This window comes from Pleuronectes platessa, chromosome 18 (assembly GCF_947347685.1).
Source record: "Pleuronectes platessa chromosome 18, fPlePla1.1, whole genome shotgun sequence".
Classification (NCBI taxonomy): Eukaryota; Metazoa; Chordata; class Actinopteri; order Pleuronectiformes; family Pleuronectidae; genus Pleuronectes; species Pleuronectes platessa.
Genome location: NC_070643.1, coordinates 7,146,630 through 7,154,366, shown reverse-complemented (window position 1 = coordinate 7,154,366; position 7,737 = coordinate 7,146,630). Strand labels below are relative to the sequence as shown.

The following is a 7,737-nucleotide window of genomic DNA, read 5'->3' as shown; positions in this document are numbered from 1 at the left end:
AGCTGCACACACTGTCAACCACTGTGCAGCCTGATTCAGTGGAAAATAAGATATTAAAGTTGCCCGTGGCCGAGGATAATCTAATCCTATGTCCCTTCACAAGCAACAGTTCCAGGAATGAGGAAACCAGGAACTAAACTCAATGAGAAAGTCCCTTCAGTGCATTCCCGGGCTGCATCTTCACATTTCATTTTTACAGAGTTAAGTTCTTGTCCACGGTCGCACAACTGTGATGTAATTACTGGATACAAGGGAGGAATGCAGCGGCAGAATATAAAGGCTGTGAGTTTAACTGTGCCGTGTTTTCTGCTGTAGTGAGTAACTGCATTGACATCTGTCACATTTAAAAATGTTGATGCACTGCTGTATTCAGATATTTCAATCTCACCACTTTCTACCGGAGCAGATCAAGGGTGATCTCTAATTCGATAACAGTTTTCAAGATCGAGAATCATGAACCCATTCACTCCTCCACATCATTCATCTGAAGTTGTGTTAGAATGTTGTTCTTCTTCCTGACACATCCAGGCTCCACAACAGTCACTGTCATGTATTATACGATCTACTAAAAGCAACACAATAAAACCTCCTGTATCAAAAAGGGTTTTATGGAACCAACTGTATATTATTTTCCATTGTAAAGCTCATGTTACACAAGTACTGACTCCCCTGCCGTGAGGAAATTAGCATTTAAATTGGACAACATCCTTTCATGAACACGAGGGCAGCTGGTCAGCAGAGAGTAATGCTCTGAGAGGAGGAGATGCCATGTGCATGCACACCTGCTGGCGACCGGTGGAGTCATCCCAGCCCGAACCGAACAGGAGGCGTGCCCGTGCTGCCAGGAGACAATGAGGCGAGCCCCCGGACGACATGACACCAAACTGTCTGCGCCACTTTTTCACCAGCGCCACAGGCCAGATCCCGGCAACAGGTGAGGTTGCTAACGGGGGCAAAGACTGTTGACGGTGAGTCAAAGTGACAGACAGATCGCGCTTCACATCAGCTGCAATCCCAAACCACAGAGCGCCGGTCCTCCGCCCCGACACCTTCAGTTTCACTGCGGTGTCATCACCCTCCTTTCCCCCTCCTCGTCTCACCTAGACTCACCCCTCAACCTCTATCGCTCCCGCTTCCACCCTCCCTTGCTCCGGGGCACAGCACAAACGAGAGGGGGTGGGCGCGAGGGGGGTGGGGGGCGGGGGGGGATTCGAGAAGAGGAACGGAACGTTGCAACAACAACGTTCAAATGTTCACGAGTGTTCAAACGCTTAGATCTCCGGGGCAACATTCTATTGATCGCTCATGATCAATGCTTTTTGTTTAAGTGTACACACGGGATGGAGAGACTAATTAAATGTTCCAACAAAGAGATGTTGGAATAATCACTGGTTCAGCCACGGCCTTGTGTCATAAAAACTTCATCTGAAATAGTTTGTATTCATAGAATGCTCCTGATGACCTTAACTGACTTTACACCACAGTAACAGGAGCCTGTGGGTGTTGGGTTTGCTTTACGCTTCAGCACTTAAGGGTGTGTGTGTGTGTGTGTTTGTGTTTACTTGCAGACAACTGCATGCTTTTATAAGTGCACTACAAATATATTCATCTTAATGTGTCTTGTGATGAAAATATGTTTCGTACAAACAACTTTTTGGTCTCGACTAGAGTGATGTGTTTTGTTTTTGCCTGCTGTTACTGGCTCCAAACATGAGTTCCCTGTTTATGTTCTACACCATACTCTTATGCGTAGTGTGGTAATATTACACCCAGAAGCCGGCGTGTTTGTCACCTTGTCTGGTTGCACCTGGTTGATGGTGCCAGTGAAATGTGTTCAGAGCAGAGCTGGTGAAGTGGAGGCTACACGTTCTACACCACTTCACACATCAAATCAACAACATAAGCCCGGTAGTGTCCCACTTTGTCACACTTCACGTTTTTTTTCAACTTTTGTGATGGTTGATTCAAAGCAACAGGCTTCCTCATCGATCCTGCCATGCTGGATGCTGCCTCTGCCTCAGCTTTGTAGAGGGACGATAAGCCGGACATGTTAGAAAACAGATTTTCACAGCAGAATATGACATTTGCAGTGTGCATTTAAGTGTATGACCGACTCAATCTACCAGAAAAAGTGTGAATATAAAGCACACAGGTAATAAAACTACCTTAATTCTAGCAGTTTTTAATCAAAGTTTAGGTAAACCTTCAAACTTTTCCTTCACTTTCACCTTTCATTCACTCTCCCTGCTCTCATAAGCCGCTTTCAGACATGAACTCCGGACAATACAGGACGCAGGAAATAACATGTAACTTCTGCTGCAGAGATCACAGGCTTTTGTTTACAGTACTTCACAAAAGGCTCCAGCCCTCATCACCAGACGCTCTCGAATGTCATGGTGTAATTCTCTATATATTCCTGACATACATGCACCCTTTTTGGGTTTTATACAGTTTCCCGCGTTATAAAACATCATCAATGTGCCCACTCGCTCGCGGTGAATCCTCCAGACAATTTCCTGCTGTAGTGCCACATGGGCTAACGTGCACATTATCCTGAGCTTTGACAAGCGGACTGGCAGGAGAAACTCTGGAGAATGTCCACCGCAACTGACCCAGACATGTGCCCCTCAAACATGAACATAATCTGCTTTACCTGATTAGAGCCAAGTGGCAGGTCACACAGCCTGCAACAGGTCGGTGGACATAGTTGAGGATATGATACAAGCTACAGGACAGAGTTTTTTAAGACCAAATACAGACTAAAGGAGGGAATATTGGATTTACAGTCAGCAGGTGGGCAGATCTCTATATTAATGCTTATGTAACTAAATACTGGTCAGTTCAGGTTGGGGAGAGATTGTCACTAATCCTCTGTGGGGGACCCTTTCCTCTGCAGTGGGTTTCATGGCATCATCATGGCTGAATAAATAGCTCCATCAGCTGTTTGTCTCAATGCAACCAACTCCTAATGATGATGAGGTTGCAGCAGATGGAAACACGGGTTATTGTCTTGTGCCAGCTTTGTGAAAATTTGGTTAAAGTTTGCATCACATTCGGATGGAAAGCTTACCAGCGAGACAGGGTGATAGTAATTTTGCAATATTTAACTAAGGCACAGTGCAAAGCCAAATGCTGCATTCACATCGAAAGCAAGGAGATATTTCAAGCTGCGTAACTTGTAGTTTCATCCCTGTGTTTTCTGAGTAAACACAACCCGTGAATATTCGCACAAGGACCACTGTAACCACTAATTCTGCTTTTTACCTGTTGTGGAAATACCAGAGAAGACAGAGCCATCATGTGACCGGTGGCAGGTTTGATGACCTGCTAGCTCAGGATCTGTCTCCAGTGGGTCTTATTCTCAACGTTGATTGGCTTTCGCAACATTCTGTCAAACACATTTGGAGGTAAGTAATGAACAAATATATAAAAACATAATTTGAAGCAGTAAACTCTTATTAATGAAACATTTCCAGGACTTTTTGTGCTTCCATCAGTCTTTCTTGGTAGATGATGTCGGTATGCAAAAGCAGAATGAAAAGGCTTTGACATTTAGTCTTTGCAGCCAACAGGAAAAAAATTAAATGATGATGACAGGATGGGGCCCACCTACACAGGAACACACTCCTGCCGAGGAGCTGGCCCTCTGCGGTAATGAGGGTCGCTCATGTATAAAATCAACAGGGAAAGCCAAAGGGGTTTGTTGCTCTCTGATTTCTCTTACTTTGCTCTGCCCATCTAAAACACCCTCACATGATCTGCACACAAAGCTCCTCTGGATCTTCTACAAATGGGGATTGTCTCCAACAAAGCTTTAGAGACTTGACTCACCCTTAAAATTCAGCAGAACCTCAGAAGCCCAAACCCAGATTGTGTGCAATAGCAGGAATGTAGCACAACATTGGAGTGAAGGCAGTGCTCTGTTGTTTAAATATCTGTGTGCAGGAAACATATTTTGTCCTTAAAAGCAACGAATAATCGTAAATAATCATGATCTCAATATTGATCAAAATAACCATGATTACCATTTATGCCCTATCATTCATACTTAGTTCATACATACTTCTAATACATACATACAATACAAACACCTTCAATCTGGTCATCTAAAAAAGCAAACCATTCCCTTTTTTTTACTGCAATACTTTAGAGCTATTATTTTTGAAGAGGTGTTAACTTGGGCAGTCATTCAAACGTATAAATAAGCCACACACTTGTCCAGTTAAAAAGCAAATTAAGCTTACTTTATGAAAAAATATATTGACATAAAATCTACCCTGCAGATAAACCAGGTGGGATGAACGCAAAGTTTTCTGACTTCACTCTGTATTATAGACTGTTTATAACAAGCTCTGCTCACAACGTCCAGCACACAAACAACAAAAAGTGACAGTATATTGTAGAACTGTGTGAGCAGGACTCACTAATGACAAGGAATTATTCCTGAAAACAAGGAGCACAGGACTGACACTGCACTAGTTATGATTTTGCTGAATGGAAGAATTTATACAGCCCAGTTTGAGACCCAACAGCATATCGGCGACTTACTGGTCCGTTGGTGATACTCTTACATGGTTTCACATGTACAACAGTTTAGTAAGTAAAAACAAAAGTGAATAATTATTTACATATAAACATAATATCTAGGATGCAGGCTTGGAATAGGTGCTCTAAGTGTCTAAGTATGGTGTGCATGTTCTTGTGGTCCCGTGGTTGCAAGATTGTGTTTTTTCAAGCATCTGCGATCCTCCCACTTGGGGCAGAGCTGCAAAAACTGAATCTCACATATCCTGCAGCCACATCTGGTCAGCTGCAGCGTACAGCTCCAGCAGGACAGATCAGTGTGGTGTATTTACACCTGGGATGAGAATGTTTTGAGAAGCTGTCATTTTGGAGATGAGCGCACGTAACAACACGATGAACCTGAGGTGCCGAGGAATCCTTCTGCTACCAAGCCACGGATTTAGTTTTTGATTAACGCTGGAGTGTGATGGATGGGTAAATTGTCCCTGGCGTATCTCTCCGTGGCCTCCCCGCCTACTGTCTTTCCATTCATCTCACCCTCCTTCCCCTGGCGCTCCTTCCCTCCCTCCCTCTCCAGCAGCAGTAGGGAGACTGGGGATGTGAACACACACCTCTTTGCCAAGCCTCACAGCTCCCCTGGCACCACACTGCAACATAACACCTTCAAAACCCTCCTCCCTCCCTCGCACTGCTCCCCTTTTCCTCTCTCGGCAAGGCCGAACAGCATGTTTGATTTCACAAGATCTAACTCTGCTCGGGTTTGACCTTTAAGGGATTTCAAGGCTGATACTGACATTTCTGGATTTATTCTTTCCTTCTTCCATGTTCCAGGCATTCTTCATCATTTCCTTAGAGCAGAGCAGCCTGTGAAACTGTAAACTGTAGACCTCAAGTAAAGAAAATGCTCCAATAAAATTCCTAAAGCTCAACTTTTCAGCTGCTTCTGCAGCCAGAATGGACACATGACGGATAACTGTGGTATATTGCCACTTCAGTTGTACTTTTTAAAGGGATAGTTCACCCAAAAATGAAATTGCATTCATTATATACTCATCACTACGCTGATGGAGGGGTGGGTGAAGTGTTTGAGTCCACAAAACACTTTGGGAGTTTCAGAGGTAAACAGCATTGTAGCCAAATCCAATACAATTGAAGTGACTGGGGAACACTTCTTCAAACCTAAACAAACAACAGAAAAGGCCTCCAAACTGCTCCTATGATGTCATCCAAGTGTCTGTAAGCCCCGACATTTAGATTCAACTCGACACAGCGTCATTTACACCATTGTTCCCAGGCATCACGAGTTCTCACGGATGTTTTCACGTGCCCCTCGGGCGAGAGCATAGAGCTGAGAGCTTGTGTCCCTTTAAGTTCTGTCCATCATTTAGCAACTGACTATCATTGGCTGGGTAAGCAACAAGCTGAATGAGGTTTAGCTAAAACAACAACAAAAAACTTTCATACAATCTAATAAAAGCAAAGGATATTTATGAGAACTTTATTCAAGTGGTTGATTGACATAGATGAACAAAAGAAGTGCAACATCCCAGGTGAAGTTGACACCAGAAATGGCAGGGATTATGTGCTACATCAACTGAATAGTGGAACCATGAAACTATCTCCATTACTGTTGGAGATAAAGAAAGAATAAACAGTTATTACTTCTGAGATCTTGAAACGAGGTAGCATTGCTGCAACAAAGTCAGATGAGGCAAGAAAACAGTCAGGTGATCAGACAGCTTAAATGTTTACTGTTTATGACGATGGACAGCTTGGCTGCTCCTCAAAAGTGAAGCCAAAGTGTTTTGATGGCCACCTGGTGGCTGGCTGTAGTATAGCTCATAAACCCTGCCTCCTCAATGTTAGCAGATGGGCTACTAGCCGGACTAAAAAGTAATAGTAAACATCAATTTGATTTTATTCAAAGATAGTTTTTGAGTCATCGTGTGTCTTTCCCTAATCAGCTTTGTCTTAGCATGTGGCTAATTTCCACAATCTGCAGTGTTTTAATTACTCATGGAAATTTAGGCCAAAACTACTGAAATGAGTTCAAATAAACTGGATCTGCTCTTTAAAGTTCTCCACCAGCTGAATTAATTATTGAGAGCTGACACACAAAAAAAGGTGCAGAGCTTCAGGCAGAGACCTGGTAAAACCCCCATTATCTGCACAATGACAGTCCAGTATCTGAAAGGCGAGTATCGACCCTGTGTATTGGCCTAGACACAAAAAGTCTGTTAAACCAGAAACGCTGACAGGATGTGCTCTCTCGCTCACATTTTTCTCTTACCCTTTTTTTCTCTCGGCCTTGCACCTCGTCAGCTGCCTCCAACACAGTAATGACAGTTTTATCAGTTTAACCACGTTTGCCATCTCCAGGACTGGGCTGCTCTCCAGTCCTGTCTGCTGTGTGCTCAGCTCGGCTCCGCTAAAACCAGATACTAACAAGAGCCCCTTGTATATCCATTATGCAGATCTAGTGTAGCTCCCACTGACGGGGTACGTGCGCTGCCGTGCTTGTGTTCTGAAACCGGTCCAGGTTTAACATATGGAACCTGCCTGCCAGCACCTACCTCACTGACACCTTGTCTCTTCCAACTCTAACCTGACTGTTATGTGTTTTGGGGCCCTGGAAGGTAAGTATAGAGATTTAAATTAAAAAGAAAAAGAAAAAAAAATCACTGTAAATCATACAAATGAAAAGCACATTTGCCATCTGTGCCTGATTGGCTTTCAGGAAAATTCCAAGAAATATAAGATGTTTGACCGTATTGCGTCATTGTAATGGAAAATAAACACTGTCTCCGCACTGTGGTTGCCTTAAAACCCACTGTAAACATCTTTGCACTGGGAGTAAGAGGTCGAACACCGAGTATAGTTCAGGTCAATAATGCCTAAACTCTCCTACTGTCTTATTACGTCTTGAAGTCATCCCCAGATCTGAGGCAGCATTCACATCACATTTCTAAATCCAGCCTTTCTCCCTCCTAAAGATAGGATCCAGCTCTTTTTATAGCAGACTGAGCTGCAGAATTGCATATTCTATTTCAGACGTCCCCGGCTCACATCATTGTTTGTTTTAGCAGACTGACCTTCCCCGCGTATTTATAGGTGTCGAGGCCAGGAGAAAGACCACAGTAGCTCCATAAATAAGCTGCGCGGGCCTCCACTGAGCCTCCTGACCAACAAAGGCCCAGTCATTTCACAGGCTAT

At 43.8% G+C, this 7,737-nt stretch overlaps 1 protein-coding gene and 1 long non-coding RNA gene across 9 annotated transcripts in view; one reads left to right on the top strand and one right to left on the bottom strand.

Moving 5' to 3' along the window:
* nrsn1l (neurensin 1-like) overlaps window positions 1-7,737 on the bottom strand; it is a 104,363-nt gene that overhangs the window by 58,180 nt on the left and 38,446 nt on the right. For 3 of the 7 annotated variants that reach the window (XR_008342322.1, XR_008342321.1, XM_053447282.1), the window contains exon 2: window positions 6,815-7,153. The exons of 2 other annotated variants lie outside the window; for them this stretch is intronic. The gene's annotated coding sequence lies outside the window, so the exon portion shown is untranslated. Of the gene's footprint in view, window positions 1-3,264; window positions 3,389-3,831; window positions 3,936-6,814; window positions 7,710-7,737 lie in introns of those variants that run through there. 2 more of the 7 variants (XM_053447284.1, XM_053447283.1) reach the window with 2 other exon arrangements.
* The window catches only part of LOC128462046 (uncharacterized), a 38,218-nt gene continuing 37,330 nt past the window's right edge, over window positions 6,850-7,737 (top strand). For both annotated transcript variants that reach the window (XR_008342323.1, XR_008342324.1), the window contains exon 1: window positions 6,850-7,160. This is a non-coding gene — a long non-coding RNA (uncharacterized LOC128462046). The remainder of the gene's footprint in view (window positions 7,161-7,737) is intronic.